The 27,554-nt window shown below is 42.8% G+C and overlaps 1 pseudogene; it reads right to left on the bottom strand.

Moving 5' to 3' along the window:
• Positions 1 to 68: 68 nt before the first annotated feature.
• Positions 69 to 26,254, bottom strand: LOC149459870 (uncharacterized; annotated as a pseudogene).
• Between the last annotated feature and the right edge of the window lie 1,300 nt (positions 26,255 to 27,554).

Raw genomic sequence — 27,554 nt, 5'->3', positions numbered from 1 at the left:
CAACTTTGTTCACCAGCAGGGGATAATAAAATAATCAGCAAAATGATCTCGGATAGTAAATGCTTGTGTTAGGTCCCCATATGAGGCCATTCCACAAGTGTTAAGTCATGGGCCAATGTGTCCTGAAAATTAACTCCATCTCTTTCTCTCACCAAATTATAAAAGATACATGCTGCGTTAACCACCTTACATGCATTCTCAATTTTCACATTAATTGGCTTATGAAAGATTTGCAATTTGTTTGTAAGAACGCCATAAGCACACTCCACAAGTCTCCTGGCCTGGCAGAGATGATAATGAAAGATTCTCTTTCGGTCATTGAGACTCTTCTTGGAGTATGGCCTCATTAGATGTTCCCCAATAGCAAAGGCCTCAACAAACATGAATGGTATTTCAGGAGCATAAGTATCAGGTAAGAGTTTGTTGTCAGGCAAATCCAGGAGATTCTTTAATAACCGTTGTCCAAATAACCATAACCTCCAACGTCAACAAAAATAAACTTATATTCGGCATCAACAACTACCATTAGAGCAATTCAAAAGTATTACATTTTTATTTAAAAAAACAGCCACCATTGTCAGAAGGTATAACAAATGAAATATGTTTCCTGTCAATAGCTCCCAGACAGTTTAGAAAATTTGTTCTCATCCAGAACAAGTGCGCCATCGCTTCCCAATGATTTTTTACTTGGAATTGGCAAGAAATGTTTCCTTAATTCCCTATAAATAGCATCACACGTGTCTCTCACTATGTGAGTTGATATTCTCATGCAAAATAATATACTGAGGTGAAGCTGTTTCCAGTTGCCAGATATCTGTATTTAAAATAAGATGGAGAACCCAAAGGGATACCTTCAGCAGCAAGCTGAAAAAAAAGCAGAATGAAAACAAGAAGTTGGTTGAGTCCCCAAACCAACTGGTTGTGTTTATTGCCATTTTTGGGAATTGATGTTTCTCAACCCCATCCTCAAAATGAGTGAACCTGTTATATGATGCTCCAAATATATATCTCATATAATGAAAGTTTTTGACTGTTCTATTTCATTTATGCTTCAGTACAGAGAGCAATATGCATACAAGTAATTTCTGCCTCCCACAGAGACAGCACCATACTTTCAAAAATGCAGACCCCCAAAAAAGAACAATGAAAACTTCCAACAATTCTGTGAGGCTGTTCAAAATTGTATGCACACTCAGGAGAGGGACCAGGACAAACATTACATGTTCACCAAAAGCCTGGTTTCACAACTGGGTTGATCTTGAATTGGTGGATGACATGCAAGTTGAAATAACACAGGTTCTAGTGTCATTCCAGAGAAAGATACCAACCCAAATAAGCAACAGTGTTACCAACTAATACAATTTACCCTATCCTCACAACAGATATTAGCAAGAACACCAACCAGACCCACCTGGAAACTTAGTTCAGTACAAAAATATACATTATTACCTTCCTGGGCCAAGTGATGGGCCACCAGATGGCTATAATTGACCACCAAATTATACAGGTTTTGACCATAGCCATGCCTTTTATGCACAAACATACAAGCAGGCAGCAGCACAACCTCCTCCTAGAGGTGATCATTCCAAGTTTAGACCTACCATCAGATCCTTCATTACCTGTCTACCACCAGCTGTGACCTAGTTCATTTTTGGGAGCTACTTCTGACTTTTTTTCCCTGTTTCCAGTGATTGTGTTATATTTTATTATGCATGTTTATTATAAAGTTTACATTGCCTATTGGCCTATTGCCTATGGCAAAGTTAAATTAAAGGGTTTTTTGATTATGTACTGTTATGTTGCTTATGTTTTAGCCATTTTTAAAAAAATGCACCTACAGTTGTTTTTAATCAGTTTAATATAGAATCTTTTTTGTCTGACTGAACTTGGACACACACAAATGCATTTTGGGAAATAAAAACAACATTTTGAATTGTTTTTATAAATAGAGCAGTAAAAATTCAATCAAATGTGTTTTAACTAGACATTGGCCTTTGGAAAGCTGGCAGCAAAGACATAAATGATCACTGCCATGAGATGGAAAAAGATGGGCTTGTGAGTACAGACACGGAGAAATCTTGGGGACTCTATGTGCTTTACTACCCGTCTGGTGCTTGATAGTCAGTGTGGGTCTGAGAAAAGGGAACACTGGCTGGTGTTCTGAAGAGCTTGTCCAACTGTTGCTATTGCGTGGGACTTCGCTCACTCCTAAACTACTTGCTCCTACAATCTAAAGAGAAATCTGCTATCTGATTTCTGCCAGGACTTTAACAGTGCTCAACTATGAGATCAGCTAGATGTCCTCAGTTGTGAATAGTTCTAATTTTGGAATATCCTACTGAATTCTCAGTCGCTAGCCCCAGTTCTACAATACAACTCCAAAAACAACATCCCTAGACTGGTCATTGAAGACATTGAGCGAAAGTGTGTGTACTTGGCTGTAGAAAATACTTTGTGCCTGGCTGCAAGGAAACGCAAAGGAAGACATGGGCAAAAACACAAGTGGCTCCTCCAGGATTTGCAGTGCATTTATTCTGAACTTACAGGAGGTTGATGAGCAAATGCTTAGATAGAGTAAATGCTTTCCTGAAATTCATAACCTGTTTCTGCAACAATGGAGTAAAAAGTTGGAGTAGAAAGTCAAATCTGATAAATTAAAATATTGTAAATACATAACTAATCAAATAAAAAGACTATGCTAACCCTAACACTATGCTAACCCTAACCAATGCAATATGCTAACCCTAATCCTAGCACTATGCTAACCCTAACCCTGTGCTATCCCTAACTCTAGCACTATGCTAACTCTAAACCGAACCATGGTGCTACGCTAACCCTAACCCTAGCACTATGCTAACCCTAACCCTATGCTAACCCTAACCATAGTGCTATGCTAACCCTAACCCTATGCTAACCCTAACCATAGTGCTATGCTAACCCTAACCCTATGCTAACCCTAATCATGGTGCTATGCTAACCCTAGCACTATGCTAACTCTAAACCATGGCACTATGCTAACCCTAATCCTAGCACTATGGTAGCCTTAACCTGAACCACAGCACTATGCTAACCCTAACCTTAGCATTATGAGAAGAACCCTAAATCTAGGATTATCCTAACCCTAGGAAGAAGGGTCAGCCGCACACCGGAGGATAGATGAATATAGTGTGTATATATTGATCCACAGGACACTCAAAACACCAGGACATGAATACAGGACCTGTATTCATGTCCTGGTGTTTTGTGTGTCCTATGGATCAATATATACACACTATATTCATCTATCCTCCAGTGTGCGGCTGACCCTTCTTCATATTGAATCGTATGTGGTGGCAAGCCAGAGCCTGCACCTGTTGTTGGTTGATCTGGATTGTTTGCCTGAGCAGTATACCTTTTGTTCTTTGGATTTATCCTAACCCGAACCATAACACTATGCTAAGCTTAGCCCTAGCACTATACTAACCCTAGCCTAGCACTATGTTAGCCTAACAAAATGCTACCCATCTCAAATCCAGTATTGGCACTTATATTGGAATACTCATCCATGTATAATTCTTGAATTTTCGGAATGTGCTTCTAGGTTATCATTTGTAGAGCCACTCCTGCAGGAGCTGCTGATGGTTTTGGGTTCTCTGTTCTCCTCAACTCTAAGAACAATCTTGGACCCCCCCCCCCCCCGACACACCTGGTTGAATAGGAATACTGCAAACACAAGTGCAAGAGACTCTTAAAGGAAAAGCTTTACAAGATAATGCTTTACTAGCAATTACTAAATCAACAGAAGCCAAAAAAAGGGTTAGTTGTGGATGTTCCCCAACTTGTAAAATATAGCATCAAACAAAGTCATGAAGATATACAGTAGAAATGACTATGTCAATAGGCTTAAATGCAGGACCAATAAATTCGAAATAAACCTGATTCCAGGTGCAAGAGGAGGAAGAGGAGACCTTTAGTCAGTCAGCTCCCTCTACTTCCTGCTGCCACAGGCAAAGAAAGCATTAAAGAACAATTTAGGAACCCTGGGTAGGAGTCCCCCCTTAAAGTAAACAAGTTATTTGTCAGCAATAGTAAAAAAATAAAGACAGTCAGTGACAAACTGTGTAAACTAAATCCTTGAATGGAAAAATCCTGGAGGTAAATGCATCCTTGGTCTTCACCTAGCTAATGATGGGGCCCAAAAGGTATCACTGTTCAATGGCAATTAGCAAAGTGAATGGAATAGTAAAAGGTATTCCCCAACAAGGCCATTAAGCAGGTAAAGAGGAGAAATAATGCTGCCTGCTTGCAGTGTCTATACTGTGTTAGGGAGAATGTTGGGCTTGCACCTGCTCACCAGACCCCTGGGAGATGACACAACCAAAATCCGCTGTGGAGGGTCAGGCTCCTGGCAGAGTAACATGGCTCCAGATTGCCTCCCAACAACCAATCAAGATAGTGGGTAGTGACGCCTGCAAAGTGCTCACCAGCAACCGACCCAATTCCTGGAGCACGACTGCTGCAAGGGAATATATCTGCCTCCCCCTTCGGTTTTTCTCTTCTTTAAATGTAGTCCTGTCAATGCTGAAAAATACAGTGTCTCTAGGCGATGGGAATACAGGACCCAAGATCTTCTGCTTCTCGGACACACTTTCCCCTCTGCCAGCAGGAAATGATGTGTTTACTCTGCACTGAACACTAGAGGGGATGAAAGGGAATCTCAGTCTGTGTAGCAGATGAATTGCAGAATGGCCTAGCTTGAACTGGCTACACATTTATCAAACAGAATTGCCCTCTGGAATTATGGGACTGCAATATGGGATACTGTACATCCAATATTTCCTTTGGTGCCAGTACTTCAAAATACTGTATGTTCCCAATACCTCTGTACAAGGATTAACAACAGAAATAAGAACTCTGTGTTTTTCCTCAGTACAAAACACACCACACCTACAAGATAGAGAGGAGAGGTTATGTAAAAATGTGGAGGCAAAAATGGAATGGAAATGCAGAAAAAATGCATTGCAAATGTAATATGCGTTGAGCTCACTTTAGCGCAATGCATTTTTATATGGAGCAGTGTGAATGGGTCCTTAATGTTGAATGCACTGTAATAAATTGATAAAACGTATTTACACTGCAAAAGCATAGTATGAAGGCTCATTCCATAGCACATGCGATAACGTACTCTAAAACCTTGGCTTCAATTGACATTACCATTACATGCAGTATATGTGCGTTGTAGTGCATTGCCATTTATTCCTCATTGCACCTCAATAAACATAATAGAGTAAAAACAGATGTACCTCCTCTATAACAATGCTCTATGTGTTGGATCTCAGGTCCATGGTAATGTGTGCATGTTATAGTGTAAATAGGTCCTACATGGAACATCTTTGTGAGTTTATTTTAATCAAATTGAATGGTTTATTTATATAGTTTTTTTTTTATAATGCTTTTATGTATTGTGAAAAGCTGTCATTTGATTAAAAAGGAGCTGCCATCAGATGACAGCTGGGAAGAAGTTATGATTAAGCTGTATTATCAAAATTCATAAAGGTGCTTCATGCTATACTGATGGTTATGTTGTTTTCTAACATTAAAAGTTAAATATAGAAACTCATAATTTGGATGTTCAGTTAATTTTTTATATGATTAATTTGGAGAGGCAAACTTGGGACTTGGCTATGGAATGAAGGTGACCCTGTCTCCCTAAGAGGATCAAATTAGTTTTTTAATTACAGGAATAGCTATATACTGTACATTTTAGCTGTATGTTTCTTTTTTTTCCTAGCAATTAATTACAGTGTATCTCTAAGCAAAACGTTTATTTAGTTTTGGATAGAATGAGAAAGGATCCTCTGTCTTGATCCAGCCAGGAGTAAGTTGATCAGGTTGAAATATCAAAAAATATATAAAGGAATGCGCTAAATACCAATTCACATGAAAATGCAAATAAATACATAAGTAAAATAAAAAATATATCTATAAATGTCCGTAATTCATATATAAGACCAAACACCAATATAGGTTATTGAAAAAATCTCTTCAAACAAGAAAAAACACCGTGTAGCAAAATTCACCACCAAATCAAATGGGTAAACTCACCAGAGCTATTTGCTGATCAAATTATAAATCAGCAAAAATAGCAATTGCTCTTGGAGCGATGATCTGTTGGAGTATCCAGGAGCAATAGACTGCAATCAGCCAAATCAGCACACATGGAACAGCCTTAACTGCAAATGGTCATCATGCCTTCATAACTTTCGAAATGCTCGGGGAATCAAAGAAGAGTATCATGGTGCAGTATATTAAAACAAAGATAATTTTTATTGTAGCCTTAAACATGCACTCACAAGAAAGGTGTCTAACCGACACCAGCAATATTAGCAATATCAGTCTCAAAAAGCTAAAACAGGGACGATCCTCGCTCACTGCGATCACAGCCGACAGTCTCGAGGAGTGTCCTGACGTCACATCCACTAAGCCCCGCCCTACGCGTTTCGTCACCCGACGTCTTCAAGGGGAGGCATGGATGACAGACGTCGAATACCAACATATATACACACTAAATCTTCATTGCAGCAACGCTACAACCAATCGATAAGCAGCATTCTGGTAACACAATTCCTGTTTTAGCTTTTTGAGACTGATATTGCTGATATTGCTGGTGTCAGTTAGATACCTTTCTTGTGAGTGCATGTTTAAGACTACAATAAAAATTATCTTTGTTTTAATATACTGCACCATGATACTCTTCTTTGATTCCCCGAGCATTTCCAAAGTTATGAAGACATGATGACCATTTGCAGTTAAGGCTGTGTTATGATCCGCCGGTGGTGCCTCAGGCTGCCAACTGGCGGACCTACTCAGAGCGTGGGGTCTAAGCCCGGGCTGTGCTTTCACCAGGGCCCCTGATGGTGGGGATGGACTTAAAACAGTCCCGGGCCAGGTCACGACCTCCGAGCAGGCCCCCCAGCGGCCGAGGAGACCTTTGGGGACAGGTACCGGGAGAGCCAGATGTGAAGTGGCTAACGGCCCTAGCAGGGTAACAACTGATCGTGAGCCCGTGAGGCAAGCGGGGTACAGGATCGGTAGGTCAAGAGTAGTCGGGTCACACGCAGGGTCAGCAGGGGGTATCAATCCGTAGAATGGTCAGGGTAATCCGGGTCAAACGCAGGAGCAGGCAGAATAGTCAGGGTCAATCCAGGTCAAAACGCAGGGGCAGGCAGAATAGTCAGGGTCAATCCGGGTCAATCACAGGGGCAGGCAGCGTAGTCAGGGTCAATCAGGGTCTCAGGCAGGTACAGGAACTTCAGGATCACAGGAAGACCTTGCGGCAACTTGTGACAGTGCAGGGCATCTTTAAATAGTGCGCCCTGCACTGTCATTGGCCGGCTAGGACGCGCCCCCGGCTGTCATTGGACGCCTGAGGCGCGCCCGCGGCTCCTACTGCGCATGCGCGGCGTCCTGTCAGCCGCGGCTCGCCGGGCCCTGGTGCCTGTGTCCCGGCGCGATCTGCCGCCACCGCGCATGCGCGAGGGACGGAGCCGCGATCGCGGCTCCATGGGCCGTGATCCCTGACATTGCCCCCCCCCAATGGGCACCCTCCGGGAGCCCCACTGATCTCTCCACCGCGGGTGAGCACGAAAAAACTCCCGGATGAGCCTGGGCGCGTGAACGTTCCGGGCGGGTTCCCATGAGTTCTCCTCAGGACCATACCCCTTCCATTTTATCAGGAACTGCGTCTGGCCTCCCCTCCTTCGGCAACTGAGGACAGTCTCCACTTCATATTCCTCCTGGTCACCTATGGTGACTGCCTCGGGAGGTCTAGATTCACGGTCCGGGAAGGGATCCGGTCTAGATGGCTTCAGGAGGGACACATGGAACACAGGATGTATCCTGAGTGTCTGCGGAAGTTCGAGCTCGTAGGCCACCCTGTTGATGACTCGTTTTACAGGAAACGGCCCAATGTACTTGGGTCCCAGCTTCCTTGAAGGGCACAGCATCTTCAAATTGGTTGTTGCTAGCCAAACCCGATCTCCTGGTCGAAGCAGTAATTCTCCTCTTCTCTTACCGTCGAATGCTCGTTTACTGTCCTCTTGGGCTTTAGCGATGGCTTCCTGAATTGTCTTGTTATTGACTGAAAGGAATTCCAAGACGTCTTGAGATGCCGGTACCGGATTCTCAGGCATAAGGTCAGGGAGGAATGTGGGATGATACCCGTAATTGGCATAGAACGGGGATTGACCCGTAGCTGAATGACTCGAGTTATTGTACGAGAATTCCGCGGAAGGCAGCAACGACAGCCAGTCATCCTGGAGGTAAGACGTGTAGCACCGCAAGTATTGTTCCATCGTCTGGTTGGTCCTCTCAGTTTGGCCGTTGGTCTGTGGATGGTAGGCGGATGAAAGCGATAGCTTGATTCCCAGCGATTTACATAAGGCTTTCCAGAATCTGGAGGTGAATTGGACCCCCCGATCGGACACTATATCTTCGGGAACCCCATGAAGCCTCACCACTTCCTTGATGAAGATCCGTGCCGTTTCTGGTGCTGATGGGGTCTTCTCCAAGGGCACGAAATGTGCCATCTTTGAAAAGCGGTCGACGACCACCATTATTGCAGTGTAGCCCTGGGATGGTGGAAGTTCGACCACGAAATCCATGGCTATCATCTGCCAGGACCGCTTGGGTATGGGCAATGGACGTAACAGTCCCCATGCCCTAGTTCTGGAGGGCTTGTTCCTTTGACAGGTGGGACAAGTTCGGACGTAATGCTCACAATCCTTGATCATGTCTGGCCACCAGAACGAGCGCCGTAATAGATCCAGAGTTTTCGTTACCCCGAAGTGGCCCGCCATGGGATGGTCGTGGCAGTGCCCCAGGACCAAGGTTCGCACTTCTTCTGGGACCATGATCCGGTTTTCCTTCCAAAACAGCCCCCCCTGGCTCTGGAGGGGTGACCCAGACGGAACTGGTAATCCTACGGAAGCATCGAGAAGCCGGGAGCGAAGTTCCGTTTGTAGAGCGAGGAAACTCCCAGAAGGCAAGATGGTGTCCGGCAGCACAGCGTCGTCGGGGTCCTCGAACATGCGGGACAGAGCGTCTGGTTTAGTGTTCTTAGACCCGGGTCGGTACGTTATATGGAATGAGAATCGAGAAAAGAAAAGGGCCCATCTTGCTTGGCGAGGTCTCAGTCGTTTCGCCGTTCTTAAATATTCAAGGTTTTTGTGATCTGTGAATATTAGAATTGGGTGCGTGGCTCCCTCCAATAAATACCTCCATTCTTCAAGAGCAGTCTTTATGGCCAGAAGCTCCCGATCTCCAATGTCATAGTTACGTTCCGTTGGTGTCAACTTCCTGGAGAAGAACGCCACGGGGTGCAGTAGTTCCTTGGTACCATTCCTTTGGGATAACACCGCTCCTACCGCATTTTCGGAGGCGTCCACTTCCAAAACATATGGGAGGGAAGAATCTGGATGGCAGAGAATGGGAGCAGAGGTGAACAATTCTTTGAGTCTTTCAAATGCCGTCTGCGCTTCGGGAGTCCACTTAAAGCGGACCCCTAGTTTCGTCAGTTGTGTGATTGGGGAGACCAGACCGGAGAAGTTCCTAATAAACTTCCTGTAAAAGTTAGAGAACCCAATGAAGCGCTGTACCCCTTTTTTGTCGGCGGGTATTGGCCAATCCAAGATCGCCGTGACCTTCTGGGGATCCATCGCGACCCCCGCGGAAGAGAGAACCAGTCCCAAGAACGTTATCTCGTGCTGTTCAAAACAGCATTTTTCTGCCTTCGCGTATAGCCCGTGTAGACGCAACCGTTCTAGTACCCGTATTACGTGACCCCGATGAACCTCCCGTGAGGGGGAAAAAATTAGGATGTCATCCAAGTAGACCACCACGAAAATGTCGAGAAAATCACGAAAAACATCGTTGATAAAGTGCTGAAAGGTCGCCGGAGCGTTACAGAGCCCGAACGGCATCACCAAATATTCATAGTGGCCGAATCTCGTACGGAATGCCGTCTTCCACTCATCCCCTTCCCTGATACGGACTAGGTTATAGGCCCCCCGCAGGTCTAACTTAGTAAATATCGTTGCGGATCTCAATCTCTGGAGGAGCTCGGGGACTAGGGGCAAAGGATAACGATTTTTTACTGTTATTTTGTTCAGGTCACGGTAGTCAATGCAAGGCCGTAACGATTTGTCTTTCTTCTCTACGAAGAATAATCCGGCCCCGGCTGGGGATGTGGATGGACGAATAAATCCCTTCCGTAGGTTTTCGTCAATATAATCCCTCAGCACACCCGATTCTGTTTCGGACAAGGGGAAGATACGGCCGAATGAGATTTCAGATCCGGGTAGGAGGTCTATGGGGCAGTCGTAGGAACGGTGCGGAGGGAGAACATCTGCTCCTCGCTTACTAAAGACGTCTAAGAAGTCGTGGTAGGCCGGAGGAATAACCTGGGATAGATTGGTGTCGCCATCCAAGCACAGGAGGAACCGGGGCACTATGGGTCCTGTGACGTGGCAGTGACTCAAACAATAAGGGGAGCGAAATTGAATTGTCCCCCTTTCCCAGTCAATCTGGGGGTTATGGGCCCTCAGCCAAGGGAGCCCCAGAATGACTGGAAAAAGGGGGGATGCGATGGCATCCAGGCGGAGGAACTCCTGGTGATGGTCTGCCATTGTGGTGAAAATGGGTGGTGTCTCCTGGTCCACCACCCCTGATTTTATACGGGACCCATCTGCCAAGAAGATGTTGAACCCCCTTTCTTTGGTCTGGAGTGGGATCTTTTGCCGGTGGGCAAAGGTCAGGTCGATGAAGCAACTACAGGCTCCTGAGTCAACGATTGCGGTCACCGACAATGTTCCTCCGGGGAGCTGCAAAGACACAGGAATGGCCAGGTAACTCGACTGATCATCCCTTCCTGCCGGTAAAGTAAGAGAAACGGGCGTGGACTTACTCATTTTAGCAGGACACGAGCGCACCTGATGACCAGCTTCCCCGCAGTACAGACATAGGTTCCGTGATAGTCTCCTCTGACGTTCCTCGACCGATAAGTGGGAACGGGCCAATCCCAGTTGCATGGGTTCCGGGTTGTCCCCTGTTTCCGTGCTTCGCGGATGGTTCCCTGGGGTTGGAGCTGTATCTCTGGACGGAATCCATGCCACCCTTTGACCCTGGCTGCTCCTTTCCAGCCGACGTTCCCTTAGTCTACGGTCAATTTGTATGGCCAATTCGATCAGTTTTTCCAGGGTGTCAGGTAGACCTACTCGTGCGAGTTCGTCTTTGAGAGACTCAGACAGCCCGATGCGGAACTGGTGACATAAGGCCGCATCGTTCCATCTGGTGTCTCCCATGCAACGTCTAAAGTCGGCCGCATATTCCTCGGCTGCCCGGCGGCCCTGCCGCAGTGAGTATAGGGTAGTCTCTGCGGAGGCAGCCCGCTGAGGGTCGTCATACAAGACGGCCATGGCCCGAAAGAACTCGGTCACGGAGTCAAGATGTGGGTCGTGCCCCTCCATCAGACGATGAGCCCAATCCTGGGGCTCATCCTGCAGGAGAGAGACTATAAACCCCACCTTGATGGACTCGGTGGTGAACGTGCGGGGCTGTAAGTCAAAGTACAGGGTACACGCACTTCGGAAGGCTCGGAAGCGGTTCCGGTCACCACGGAATCGCTCTGGCAGGGGAACGCGGGGTTCGGGAGCTAGGGGTGTGGCAACCGCTCCGGATCCCGGGTTAGCGGGAGGTTCTGCAGGTGGAGGACTCTGCGCAGGGGGAGTCAGGGGAGCTAATGAATCCATGCGGTCCTCCAGTCGGGCGCAGCGACTGTGGAAGTTCTGGAAAGCTTGGGTCAAGGTTGCCAGGTGCTGACAAATATCCTCTAGGGACGCCGGTACACTTCCTGGCTCTGTCATGGCCGCAAGGTACTGTTATGATCCGCCGGTGGTGCCTCAGGCTGCCAACTGGCGGACCTACTCAGAGCGTGGGGTCTAAGCCCGGGCTGTGCTTTCACCAGGGCCCCTGATGGTGGGGATGGACTTAAAACAGTCCCGGGCCAGGTCACGACCTCCGAGCAGGCCCCCCAGCGGCCGAGGAGACCTTTGGGGACAGGTACCGGGAGAGCCAGATGTGAAGTGGCTAACGGCCCTAGCAGGGTAACAACTGATCGTGAGCCCGTGAGGCAAGCGGGGTACAGGATCGGTAGGTCAAGAGTAGTCGGGTCACACGCAGGGTCAGCAGGGGGTATCAATCCGTAGAATGGTCAGGGTAATCCGGGTCAAACGCAGGAGCAGGCAGAATAGTCAGGGTCAATCCAGGTCAAAACGCAGGGGCAGGCAGAATAGTCAGGGTCAATCCGGGTCAATCACAGGGGCAGGCAGCGTAGTCAGGGTCAATCAGGGTCTCAGGCAGGTACAGGAACTTCAGGATCACAGGAAGACCTTGCGGCAACTTGTGACAGTGCAGGGCATCTTTAAATAGTGCGCCCTGCACTGTCATTGGCCGGCTAGGACGCGCCCCCGGCTGTCATTGGACGCCTGAGGCGCGCCCGCGGCTCCTACTGCGCATGCGCGGCGTCCTGTCAGCCGCGGCTCGCCGGGCCCTGGTGCCTGTGTCCCGGCGCGATCTGCCGCCACCGCGCATGCGCGAGGGACGGAGCCGCGATCGCGGCTCCATGGGCCGTGATCCCTGACAGGCTGTTCCATGTGTGCTGATTTGGCTGATTGCATTCTATTGCTCCTGGATGCTCCAACAAATCATCGCTCCCAGAGCAATTGCTATTTTTGCTGATTTATAATTTGATCAGCAAATAGCTCTGGTGAGTTTACCCATTTGATTCGGTGGTGGATTTTGCTACACAGTGTTTTTTCTTGTTTGAAGAGATTTTTTCAATCACTTATATTGGTGTTTGGACTTATATATGAATTACGGACATTTATAGATATATTTTTTATTTTACTTATGTATTTATTTGCATTTTCATGTGATTTGGTATTTAGCGCATTCCTTTATATATTTTTTGTCACTTACCTTTTCTTTGGTTAGGTTTGCAGCTTTATATATAATTTATTGGCACTGTGTCTATATACAGTATTTACATCAGGTTGAAATATCAGAGGTAAAATGTCAAAATCTCCTGCGCATGAATGTGGAAAACCAGAGGCAGGTCTACTATGTGTTTGCTAAGGAGACGACTAGGGGATATATTATGCCTTGTTGCTCTCAAATGACTAGGGTGGTCCAGATTACAACAACAAAAAGACAAACAGAGAGTGCACCAGCCTAGTGCATTATCCCAAGGCAAGTTTAATAAATGTATGCTAAACACATACTTACAAACAATTTGTAAAAAAACTCATGTTACAGCCTCTTGGTACAGTGGTGAATGAGACCCAGTAGACCCTCAGATGCCAAAGGGACACCGTCCAGGAACATGAAAATGAATTACACGTTGCAAGGGCAACCCTCTTCCTGAAACTCTGAGAAAGAGGGTTCAACTCAAAATGCGTAAGTCATTTTCAGGTTCCTGGACAGCATCTCTTTGGCGTCTGAGGGTAAAAGATGACTTATTAGAGTTATCAGATCCTGTGTCATTTTAAGGGGGAGTTGAATAGGACTGGGTCATATTGTCACTTATTTTCATAAACATTTTATAAATCAGAGTACAAATCCGCCATGATTTTAACAATAAAGCTTCCAGTTATTTCAGAAATTGCCTAGCATTTTAGCAATACTGTGTTGAAGAGAGGCGAAATGTGTGCCTCTGGAAACTCTAGACATCTAGGCTGGATACACCTAGCCTCTGAGACAAATGTGTGTATATCAGTCTTCAAAACTGTAAAAATTTAATAACCCATAATTCCCATTCCATGCTGATTGTGCAGAGGGAAGATGTTGGACATCAAACAAGCTACCTTTTATACTAAAACAATAGTAACAATGTACTCATCTGGGCTTACGACATCCATAAACTACAAAAACCAAATGTCTGGACCTCAAGGTAGGTCACAGTTGTACTCCATAGGATTTAATGAGAACTTTGCTCAGGAAGTAATGCTGTCTTTACTAATTCACTAGGTAGTGACATGAACTAGCACAACCCCCCCCCCCAATCCCCCCCTCTTAGCACAAGCCCCGAGGACTCCCTCTTAGTACAACCTACCTTACAATCTCACTAATCCCCCCCCCCCCCCACAATTCCTTCTCCTAACACAAATCCCCCAAATCACCTTCCTAGCACAAATCCCCTCTCATAGCACATGTTCCCCCCAATTCCCCCTCCTAGCACAAATCCCCCCAATCCCCTCTCATAGCACAAATTCCCTCCAATCCCCCCTCCTAGCACAAATCCCCCCAATCCCCCCTTCCAGCACCAATCCTCTTCCTTCATTCCCCCATCTAGGACAAATTCCCCCAAATCCCTCCTCTAGCTAAAACCCATCCAAATTACCCTTCCTATCATAAAATCCTCCCACCTTACCAACCCCCCCCCCCTTTTTGCACAAATTCCCCCCAAGCCACCTCCCATCCCAACCCTCCCTCGTAATCCTAGCTCATATCCCCCTATTACTTCTCCTAGCACAAATCACACACCCCTTCCCCCATCATCCCCATTACCCTTCCCAGCACAAAGTCCCCAAAGCCCCCCTCCCCCCCACCCCCAAAACCTTCCTACTTCTCCATGGGTTGCTGCCTCATTTGCCTAGTAGTAGCACAGGCCATGTGTGTGTGAAATTGTATTATATTGTCAGTACCTATAAGCTTGGTTGTAAATCACTGCTAATCTCTTTGACATGCATTGTGTGACTACACTCTTACATTCCCTGTATTTGCAGCTATTAGCTGAAAGAGAAGAGACTGGAGGCAAAAACAACAGGATACTTTCACTGTATGAGTTGTACTGTACAAAAATTTAACCCCTTCCTCCCCAATGCCATTAGTACAGTGTCAGTGGTTTTTTTTTTGCACTGATCACTGTATTGGTGTCACTGCGGATGTCAGTGACCCCAAGTAAGTTCCCCCCCATTGTCAAAATATCCGTCGCATTCCCGCCATAAGTCGCTGATCACTATCATAAATCGCTGGTCACCGCCAGAAGTCGCTGATCACTGTCATTATTAGTATAATAAAAAAAAAATCCCAGTATCTTTCCCACCATTTGTAGACGATATGACGTAAACCAATTAATTTACACGTATTGGGATTTTTTTTAGCAAAGACATGTCGCAGAATACATTTTGGCAGAAATTTATGACGAAATTTTAAAATTTTTTTACTGGACATGTTTTATAGCGAAAAGTCCAAAATATTGTTTTTTTTTCTCATAATTGTCAGCCTTTTTTTTAATAGCGCAAAAAAATGAAAAACGCACAGCCGATGAAATACCACTGAAAGAGGGCTCAATTTGTTGGAAAAAAAGGATGTAAATTTAATTTGGGTGCAGTGTTGCATGACCGCGCAATTGTCAGTTAAGGTAATGCAGCGACGTAACACAAAGCGCTTTTGTAACCGCTTCCTGACCGCCCTATAGCAGAAATACTGCTATAGGGCAGCATGGGTGCGCAAAATCATATATATATATATATATATATATATATATATATATATATATATATATATATACGTGATTCACGCTCCCGTGGTTTTCACGCCCCTCCCAGATAGCGTCAGATTGCCCGCCAGTACACCAGTCATCACATTTAACCCCTTGATTGCCAGGAGCACGCTCATGCACAATAAACCTCCATTGCTAGTATAGTGTCTGAACCGGTCAATATCTTTGATCAGGTCAGCACTATACCAGCGTTCACATTACTATAGCGTCCACAAAAATGCAGCGTTAGCGGGATCAGCCCCGGCACCTGCCAACACCTGCGTTTAGCCCCTACGCTTACCCCCCCTTCTCCCCCAGCAAGTGCAGTGTCAGTAGGTCACTGTCGCTTGATGCATTGCACACAAAACTGCAGTGTTCGCAGAATCAGGCCTGATCTCTGTTAGCACTTGCCGGTAAATTTTGATGACTCTCATATGCAGCAGAGTGCCAGTACTAGTGCCACTCTACCTTTTGGTGAACTGGTGAGTACCAGCGGTCTAGTACATCTTGGTATTTCACATACCTCCTTGATTTTTGGAGCTGTTTTTCACGGAATATCTGTATGCGTTGATTGTGGATCAAAGCATTTTATATGCACAACAATTTATCGCCGCCAACCCAAATTCAAACCTTGCCAGACCATTCGCATGGAAACTCATTACGGTTTGCGAATTTAAATTTTTTTGGGCCTAACCCTCAACATGGGCATTACTAAAAGAAATGAATTGCGGTTGTATTGGTCCGCAGACCCAATTCATCATATGCCCGTGTTCTCTGCTGCCATGGCCAGGCATACATATGAGAGTATAATGTGTTTTATGCATTTCAACGACAATACACTCTGTCATCCTTGGGGTAACCCTGAATTTGACCGGCTCCACAAAATTCAGCCCCTCGTAAATCACCTTAACCAAACATTTTCAGATGTCTATACTCCCCAGCAAAACATCTGCATTGATGAGTCCCTCATTAATTTTTCTGGCCGCCTTGCAGTCAAACAATTTCTCTCCTGCAAGCGTGCCAGATATGGGGTCAAGATGTAGAAGACCTGTGAGAGGACAACAGGCTATACTTATAAGTTTCGGATTTACGAGGGAAAAGATAGTCACGTGGAGCCCCCCGGATGCCCAGACTACATGGGGAGCAGTGGCAAGATAGTTTGGGACTTGGTGTCATCCTTTTTCCATATAGGGTATCACTTATATGTGGACAATTTTTATTCAAGCATGCCACTATTTAAACATTTGTTCAATCTTGGAACTGGTGCTTGTGGCAAAGTGTGACCTAATGTGTGCCCACCATTAGAAGTGGGTGGATGCAGGGCGGTATATTCTAATGGTGGGCATACCACACACTTTTTCTGGCAGAGATTTCTTCTCTTTTTTTTCATTCAGTCCACAGGCTGCATACAAAAAAAATGAACATAGCATATACACCCAACAAGGACCAGCGATGTACTGGTACATCACTGTATTTTGAATGGTTATACCACGAAGATGTTTACAGCTGCAGGCATCATCCTGGTATCATTTTTTTCAGCCGGCGATCGGCTTTTACAAGCAGCAGGAGATGATGCCCCCCCCCCTCCCCCACGGCCTTCTCGGGCAGTCTCGTGTCATCGGGGGAACCTGAGAATGCAGCTGGTGTTTCTGCCAACTGACCATAAAGCTGATTGGAGACTAGAGTGGTGCCAATCATCTCTATAGTCTAAGAATTCGGAAGCTACAAGCATTTCATCACTTCAGTTTTGCAGGATATAAACAGCGCCATTTTTAAATTGGGAAAGCATCTGATCACACTGATTTTGGTTTGATTAGAAAATGTAAGGGCAGAGGAGATATCCAGAGTCTGATAGACCCCAGATTTCTAAAAAAAGAATATATGACAATGCCCATTGAAGTTATAGGGGACATTTGCATTCCCTGTTATAGCATTAAAAGTGATAAAATAAAAAATGAAAGCTACAATGTAAAAATAATAAAAAAAAATCAAAATAACAAAAAAAAAAAAAATCGCCCCTCCCATGCACACACACCTGTGTGCACAAGCCTTGACCCTGTGTCGGTATGTAAACAGCAGTTGCACCATGTATGTGAGGTATTGCCGTGAACATCAGATCAAGGGCAGTAATTCTAACGCTAGACCTCCTCTGTAATCCTAAAATGGTAGCTTTTAAAGCGTTGCCTATGGATATTAACAATGTTTGCAGTTTGTCGCCATTGAACGGGGCATGCGCAGTTTTAAAGCATGTCATGTTTGGTATCTATTTACTTGGCATACCATTATCTTTTATATCTTACCAAATAATTGGCCAATATATTGTGTTTTTGTGCATTAAAAGTAAAAAAGTGTTTGTTTGTTTTTTAATTTGCTTTTGAAAAATAGCTTCGTGAGTTCTATGCACCATAAAAAATTGTAGTACCCACCATTTTATTCAATATGGTGTCTGCTTTAAAAAAAATATATAATGTTTGGGGATTTAAATTAATTTCCTAGCAAAAAATACTGATTTTTTTCATGTGAACAAAAAGTGTCAGAAAAGGCTTGATCTTCAGGTGGTTAGAAGAGTGAATGATGTGTAGCATAAACTTCTAATGGTGGGCATAGAATGCCCCCACCCCCCAAAACGACCTCTTTTTGCAAAGTAGACACCCCAAATATTTGCCGAGAGGCATGTTGAATCAATAGAAGAATTTATTTTTTTACCACAAGTTTTTGGAAAATGACAAAAAATGTTTTTTTGTTTACACAAAATTGTCACTTAAATGATTTACTGCTCACACATGCCATAGTTATATGTGGAATTACTCCCCAAAATACATTCTGCTACTTCTCCCGAGTATGGGGGTACCACATATGAGAGACATTTTGGCAGTCTAGCCAAGTACAGGACCCCAAAGTCCAATAAGCACCTTCAGGCTTTTAAAGGGCTTTATTTCCTCATTACACTTCCTGACTACCTATCACAGTTTTGGAGGCCCTGAAATGCCAGGATAGCACCTAACCCCCCCAAATGACCCCTTTTTGGAAAGTAGACACCCCAAGGAATTTGATAAGAAGCACGGTGAGTATTTTTCAGATCTCATTTGTTGCCACAAGTTTTTGGAAAATGAAGAAAAAAAACAAAAACATATTTTTTATATTCCAAAACCTTGTGAGAAAAAATGAGATCTGCAAAATACTCACCATGCCTCTTTTTAAATTCCTTGGGGTGTTTACTTTCTAGAAAGGGGTCATTTGGGGGGGTTTGGTACTATCCTGGCATGTCAGGGCCTTCGAAACTGTGATAGGTAATGAGGAAGTGTAATGAGGAAGTTAAGCACCTTCAGGCTTTCGAAGTGGTCATTGGATTTCAGGCTCCTGTATGTGGCTAGGCTCCCAAAAAGTCTCACACACATGGTATCACCATACTCGGTAGAAGTAGCAGAATGTATTTTGGGGTGTAATTCCACATATACCCCTGGCTTGTGTGAGAAATAAATCATTTAAATGACAACTTCGTGTAAAAAATAAAAAAAATGTTTTTGTCAATTTCCAGAAACTTGTGGAAAAAAAATAAATCTTCCATGGACTCAATATGCCTCTTAGCAGATAGCTTAGGGTGTCTACTTTCTGAAAAGGGGTCATTTGAGGGTTTTTGTACTATTCTGGTATTTTAGCATTTCAAGAAATGTGATGGGCAGTCAGAAAAAAAAAGCTGTGTAAATTCTATTATCTATACCATAGTTTGTAGACGCTATAACTTTCACACAAAGCAATAAATATACACTTACTAGGCTTTTTTTAACCAAAAACATGTAGCAGAATACATTTTGACCTAAATTTATGACGAAATTTTAGTTTTTTTGGATATTTTTTATGACCGAAATTAGAAAATATTGTTTTTTTCAAACATTTTTCTTTCAAAAGTTTTTCTGTTTATAGCGCAAAAATAAAAAGTGCCAGGTGATCAAATACCACCAAAAGAAAGCTCTATTTGTGTGAAAAAAAGGGCATAAATTTCATTTATGTACCGTATTGCATGACCGCGCAATTGTCCGTTAAACTAGCATAGCGCTGTATAGCAAAAAAATGGCGTAAATTGCAGTATCTGTACCATAGTTTGTAGACACTATAACTTTCACAAAAAGCAATCAATATACACTTATTGGGATTTTTTTTACCAAAAACATGTAGCAGAATACATTTTCGCCTAAATTTATAACTAACTTTGAGTTTACTATATATTTTTTATAGCTGAAAGTAAAAAATATAATTTTTCTTCAAAATTTTCAGGCTTTTTTGTTTATAGCATGAAAAATAAAAAGCGCACAGGTGATCAAATACCACCAAAAGAAAGCTCTATTTGTGTGAAAAAAAGGACGTAAATTTCGTTTGGGTGCAGCATTGCATGACCGCGCAATTATCAGTTGAATTAGTGCAGTGCCGAGTAGCAAAAAGAGGCCTGGTCATTAAGGGGGGTAAATCCTCAGGAGGGCAAGTAGTTAACGACTAATAGTTTTATTTAATAACACACATAGATAATGAGTCCAATGTCATTGCTCTGCTGAATAAGCTATATTTTCCAGATTAACTTGTACACATTGAGCAACATTAACTCACAGTCATGTTCTAAAGTTATTTTTAAACTATTTTGAAACAATTGCACTCTGTGCAGGGCATGATTAATTTAATAGTATCTAAAGCAAAACTTTTCTTTTTAATTATTAGATTTGTATTTATTAACTTTGTGATAATCATTTAAGGGATAAACGTTACAGATATCAAAATAGGCAATAACATTTTAACATTGACAGGTCAAAAGTGTTGCTATACAAAGCCATGTTAGAGGACAAAACAAGATAAACCTGACAAATACAAGACTAGACAAAAAAGGGAAGAGAGATTGGAACAGGTGGGGTGTGAGGAACGGAAAGATGTCAGGATCTGTAAGCCAACAGTTTTCACTGTGTAATAATGCATACATGGAGATAAGCAATATTGTCTAGCTGGTGAGATAACACAAGATTCTGATTGGCTGCTAGATCCTGATTGATGAAGGCATACATAGACCCTGTGGAGAGATGACATCCATGAGGCCAGGTTTTCACCTATGTTCTGGATAAAAATATTATGTGTCCTGAGTGCTTTTGAAATAATCCAACAAATCCAAGTCTCAAAGTAATTAGGGTATGAGCTTTTTTTTATCTAGGAGAAATTTCTTCTATTTGCTTTATTACTTGTCTTCCATTTGTTGGAGCTGTTCCTTGATTATGAGTATGGCAGAAGAGTCACAGTATCACAAGATTAAAGCTTTTGCTGCATTTAGAAGATGCGGTAGGATAGTTTTCTTATAAGTGCTTAGGGGTAGATTGGTTTTAGAACAGAACAGTGATCTAAAGGCACAGTGGTTCCACTTATTCTTTCAGAGAGTTTGAAAATATGTTTCCAGTATGACCCTTGGACAGGTCCATCATATGTGCGAGAAGGACCAAGATTGGTTACGACCACTCCAACATTTATTAGACATTGTACTGTCAATTGATTACAAATTACCTGATATATATTCTTCAATGACGGAGTTAGCTTAACTTCTAAATAGATTAATTCTTTATCCCTCCAAGTAAAGGAAACTTTCCTTGTATTGCCCGTCTTTCTGCCTTTGGTATAATAATATTCAATATCTCTGACTTTGAAAGATGAATTTTAAAATTTGACAACTCTCCATAATGTTTTAATATTCTCATTAGATTTGGTGATGTTAATCTAGGATTTACGAAGTAGAATAGCATGACATCTGCATATGCTGCTTTTTTATGTTCCATATCTCCGATCTGAATTCCTTTTACATCTACACTGTTTCATATAGTCGCTAACAGGGACTCTAAGGATAATATGAACAAAAGGGGTGAAAGTGGACATCCCTGCCTTGTTCCATGATACATTACAAAAGGTTGTGATAATGAACCACTGATCTTCACTGCTGCTGAGGGATTCCTATATATATTTTTTATCCACTGCATCATTTTAGATCCTAATTCTATTGCCTCTAAAGTACTCATCATAAATCCCCAGTCTATCCTGTCAAATGCTTTTTCAGCATCTATTGACAGGAATAGCACTGGGGACTTCTCCCTTCTACTCTTTTACAGGATGAGTAATGATCTCAGGTAATTATCTCTTCCTTCTCTCCCTGGTATAAACCCCACCTGACCTAAGTGTACCCATTCCGGCATTAGATCTTTCATCCTACTAGCAATAACTTTTGCATATAATTTCATATCTATATTTAATAATGATATTGGTCTGTAGCTGGCACATTGAGATAAATCTTTACCTTCTTTAGGTATAATTGTAATATGTGCCAGCAACGACTCTTTCCTCATTTACATTCCTTCTCCTAATGCATTCATATATACGCACATTTAGGCACTAGTTGTTCTTTAAATTTCCTATAGTATCTTACCGTATACCCATCTGGCCCCGGGCACTTTGCTGCTACAGTACTCCTTAATGCTGCTTGTATTTCTTCTTGTGATATTGGTTTTTCTAGCACTGCGAGTCTTTCTTCCTCTAATCTAGGTAATCCAGCTGTTTTTATATATGTCTGAATTTTCATTCTTCTTTCTCCCTCCGGGTCTCTTTGGTCCTTGTGTTTAACCACATACAGCAAGCGATAGTATTTTTGGAATAAACTAGCAATCATTTCAGTTTGGTTATACCATCTCTCCTGTTGTATTTATTATCTTCTCTATGTAATTTACTGATTTCTTTTTCCTTAATATTCTTGCCAAATGTTTTCCTGGTCTATTCCCCATTGATATCTTTCCTTTGCCACCATGTTGTAAACCCTTTGTCTCCTGTTCCATTAAATTACTTAATTCTTCTCTCTTTAATATTATCTTATGTTGTACCTCTATTTCTGTTCTTCTTTTATGCAATTGTTCTACTTCATGTAATTACTGTATTAATAGTCTTATCTTTTCCAACTGTTTTTTCTTTTTTTCTGCCCCCATAGAAATCAGGATACCCCTTATATATGCCTTATGGGCTTCCCATACCATGGCTGCTGAGATACCCTCAATTTCATTTGACTGAAAGTATTGCTCTATTTCTTTTTGTATTCTTACTTCAGTCTCCTGATCCTGTAAGAGTGCCTCGTTTAACTTCCATGCATTTATTTTATTTAATTCCCCTCCTATTTTAAACTTCATTGTGACAGGTGCATGGTCTGATAATTATGTAATTTCAATATTGGATTTAATCAATGTCTCTAATAATCTATGTTCTAGCATTATACAATGCAATCTGGAATATATCGCATGTACAGAGGAATACAACGTATAGTCCTTTACCCCTGGGTGCTTAGTATAATTCTCCATGCGTCTATCAATTGTCATCGAAGTAACATCCTTTTTTATAGACTTTTAACATTTACCTCCATCTCTCTGCATATGCAATGAAGTATCCAGCTGCTGATCCATGCAGAAATTGAAATCCCTTGCCACAATTAGTTTTCCTCTCTTAAAATCCATTTATTTCCTTAACATATCCTCTAGGTAGACCATTGAATTCTTATTTGGACAGTAAATATTTGCTAGCGTACATTCCATTCCATATAGTTTCCCCCTCAGAAACAAAAAACAACCCACTGGGTCCACTAACCTGTCTTCTATAGTAAATATTACATTTTTTTTGCCATCCTAATAGCTACTCCTTTAGCTTGTTTTGCTGATGAGTCTGCGTAATACCAGATTGGATAATATTTTGATTATAACTTAACTCTTGTATCATGAGATATATGTGTCTCTTGTAAAAATACAACATCAATTGAGCGTTGATAAATTTCCCTAATAATCTTACATCTTTTTACCGGAGTATTCAATCCTTTTACATTATAGGTCATAAAATGAATTACGTTCTTATCCGACATCCCTGTGTTAAATCCTCTTTTCATTAGATCCACATAGAGGGAGGTATCAATATAATAAGTTTGAAGTTAGAGGAGAGTTTCAGGGTGCCCCTTTTTCCCCTTTCCACCCACTCCTGTATACATCTTCCACCCCCTTCCCCCTCCCTCACCTCACCACTCCCCTCTCCTTCCCCCTTCTCCCCTCCCCTATTAATACCTTATGGCCCATATCTAGCCCTTGGATCTGTTGTGGTTCTGACCCTACCCTCGATCCCTCTAATTGGGTTGAACTCCATAAATGCCTCACACCACCCCATCCTGCTCTTTTTAGGGTGTGGGTTTTATGTCATGTTGGGCCTCCCTATGTCCCGTCATTATATGACCTTTCTCCCCATACCCCTATACTATACAAACTCAGTCGCTCTCCTCCCTTCTCCTCCCTCCCCCTCCACCCCATGCAATCTCTCTGGGATCCCCTACTCCCTCACTTCACTAGTATATCTTCTCCCATTACCTATTCATGTACTGTATTCTTTTCCCTTATGATATATTATACAAGGATAGAGGGTCTCAGAAGAAAGGAAAAAAAGAGAAAAAAAACCCTGAAAAAGGAAAAGCATGAAATCAACTCAAAATTAGCTTTCTACTCTGCCCCATCTATTAATTAACTCTTAATTCTAAAGTCTCTCAGGAGATGTTATCTTATTTTTCTTTCCTTCTTTCCCACTTATCTTATCTCTGTTGCAGTCTTTTCCTTGGGATTAATTGCCACCTCTCCTTTTCCAGCCCCATTTTCTCCTTCTTCCCATCTGTCCAATTTGGAATATCAGGTACTTGTAGTTCTAATCGCTCAGAAAAATCCTGGAGATCTTCTGGGAACCTCAGTCTAGCTGAACACCCATCTTTCCATCCAACCAAGCAAGCTGGAAAACCCCATTTATATCAAATATTTTTTGTTTGCATTTGATCCAACAATGGTCTCAGGGATCTCATTCTAATGTTTCAGGTGCTATATCCGCATAGATTTGCAAATTTGTTCCTCTGTATGTCATTGAAGGTATCCCTCTCATCTTCTCCCATATTCTTACTTTACACTCGAAGTAGTGAAATCGCACTATCACGTCCTTTGGGGTTCCAGTAGTCACTCCTTGGGGTCTTTTTATCCTGTGTACTTATCAATTTTCAGTTGCCCTGTCTATTATTAGATTTAGCACTTTATTCATTACATCTTGGGATACTTCAGGTAACCCCCGAATCCTCAGATTGTTCCTTCTATTTCTATTCTTCTGATTTTCTATCTTATATAGCAATCTCCTTTGTCGCATTTCCTCCAATTGGCCCTTAAACTCTGTTATTAATTGGGCATGCTTATCCAATTTTTCTTCCTTTTCTTCAACTCGGGACAATACCTGTCCCAAGTCCTTATGTAATAGTGCCATATCGTTCTTTAAAGAATGTTCTAATTTTGCAAACATGTCTACCATTTCCGTTTTTGAAGGCATTTGTGCACATATTCCTTGTTCTTCCGTACTCCTTATATCCACCAGGATTTCTTTACCTTGATTCAGATCAATTGTTTCCATTAACAGACTAGATTGATCTCCAATGTTATTTCCTATCACTTGTCTTCCACTGGCTCCCCGTTGTCTCTCGGGGGTCTGCCTTCCTTTTTTTTTATTGTACTTGTGCTTGTCTTGGATGTCTTTACACCACCTCCTTTTACTTCCTCCCTTATTTCTTGTTTGTGACTTGAGGTGTCCTTTGTCCCACTTTGCTTCCACTATAGAGAAATATAGATAGATATGGACCGAATCAGAAGCTTCTAACTTTAATCTTTAATATAAACAAATTATATATTGCCTCCTGCTTTCTCCTTATTATTTTCTGATAGTCCTTTTTCCTTCTCAGCGTTTTTCCATTCAACCAATTTCGTCTCCTTGTTTGAATCTTACTTTTATAAGCCGTTGGGTGACCCCTTTGTTTCACTTCCCCAACACTTTCTGAACACCGTGTCCACCAGTCGCCTGCTTCTCTAATCCACACACATACTATTTACTTTGAGCACTCACCACTCTCTGTCTTCTGCTGCCAAGCAGCCCTCTCAGCCTACTCAATGTCCATTGTGACTGTGTATAACACTTCATCCACTGTCTTCTTTGGTAGGGAGTTCAGGGGTCTCTACTCATGGCCTTGCTTTTTCTCCACTCCTTCACTCCTTCTCACGGCCAACAATGCTTCCCAGAGGTGTGTGCGGCCATCTTGCGGTGTCCCCTGTCAGCCTCCACTCTACATCCTCCAGTCCATGTCTCTGCTCTGCGGGACAGACACCGTGTTCCAGGCTGAGCCACCCGGAGCACACAAAACTGGTGACAGTGCTGAACAAGGCACAAGGTATATCTCTTATCAGTCCTTCTTTCTGTATTCTCGGGGGGTCGGACAAAGCTCCTACACCATGCTCCTTGTTGGCGCCATTTTCAGGCCCCTCCCCTCCCAATTCGTTCAAAACACGTTTTAACCAATTTTTTTTAATACTTGCTTAAGCTGTAAATAGGAGAGTGACAGGAGCTACTAAATTAGACAGTAGCCACAAAGGATTTGAAAGAGCCTCTTGGACACTAGTACTGGCTTTCTAGGCCTGCTCCCCTAATTCTTTATGGTTCATTTTGAAACACCCTGCTGCTATTCCTTGCTTCATGCACTTCACTAGAATGTACCACACTACTGGTTCTTACCTTTTGCATTTCATTTGGATGTTTAAGGCCACTCCATCTCTCCAGTACGAACATCTTATGATTTTTTTCTGCCTTCTCACTACCATATATTTTTTATGACATTTAGGCAGCAAAGCAAGAAATGTTCACAAAACAAAACCCTGGCACTGGCTGCAATCAGCAACATTGGAAAACTGATTCTGACTGTAATTATGCACTGATAATGGTTTTAACCAGGCACTTGTACTGACTATAATCACTGGTATTGGTTGTAACTGTAGGTGAGCACTAGTATACTGACTGCAAGCAGCCACCATTACGTGTTGCAATCAGGCAACAGTATACTGAAGGCAATCTGGCACTGGTATGCTGGCTGTTGTCAGGCACTGGTATACTGGATGTAATCAGACACTGTATACTGGCTATAAGAAGACACTAGTACCCTGGTCATAATCAGGCACTGGAATACTGGCTGTACACAGGCACTGACATACTGACTTTAGGCAGTCACTGGTATACTGGCTTTAGGAAGGCACTGGCACACATTGGAGTGGATGTATTTAGGCACTAAAATAAAGACTGTGACTGGCAGCTAATCCCTCCATCCTCTCAGCACAGATCGGTGGAGAGGAAAGGAGAGCTGGCTGTATATTGCAGCCATTGATTACATTTGTGATGATTGTGATTGGTCATAGCAATCATATGGTATAAAGCCCCTCTCAGAGGCTCAGTACCTTTTGCCTGTAATCGGCTGTGTCAAATCACAGAGCGATCAGATGTGCAACCATACACAATCTTGGATGAAAAAGGGTATACAGGTACAGCTCTGTGGAACAATAGGACACCCACTGGCCATATGATTACACTGGCCAGTCAGTAAGTGGTGAATAAACAAGAATCTCCCCTCAGCATCAGTTCTCAACTTTTTAAAGGTGAATGGTATACCTCTCTCTAGACCAGTTGTGACCCTTTTGATTTGTTATTATGGGAGAAACTGTAGTGATACTGTGGAAAGAATTTACAATGCAATCTTAACTATTGAAGTGTGTTATTACACTGTATGTATGTCGTTTTTGGAGCCTTTTTTTGGAATATTAAACCCTCTACCATGTTGCTAATTTAATGGTCTCCATGGGGTCTCACGTTTGCCCTCTTTATTGTTAGTCTTCATCAGGTCTTTTCAGTTAAATAGAGTAGAGAGGGATTAGAATCCCTATAAATGTATATTGCTATCTTGTATCTACTATCTATAGTATTCCTTCTAGGTAGGCTTATTCTCCATACTTGCCATGGTGATTATTATTAATAAGACAGAATGTGATGGGAAAAGAAAACTTTTACAGTTGTCAAGAGAATAAGAGCTAAGGTAAACCTT

Source organism: Staurois parvus, unplaced genomic scaffold (assembly GCF_062004578.1).
Source record: "Staurois parvus isolate SC_StPar_1 unplaced genomic scaffold, SC_StPar_1.0 ptg000244l, whole genome shotgun sequence".
NCBI lineage: Eukaryota > Metazoa > Chordata > Amphibia > Anura > Ranidae > Staurois > Staurois parvus.
The sequence above is the reverse complement of the archived record's forward strand: the minus strand, read 5'-3'. Positions and strand labels throughout refer to the sequence as shown.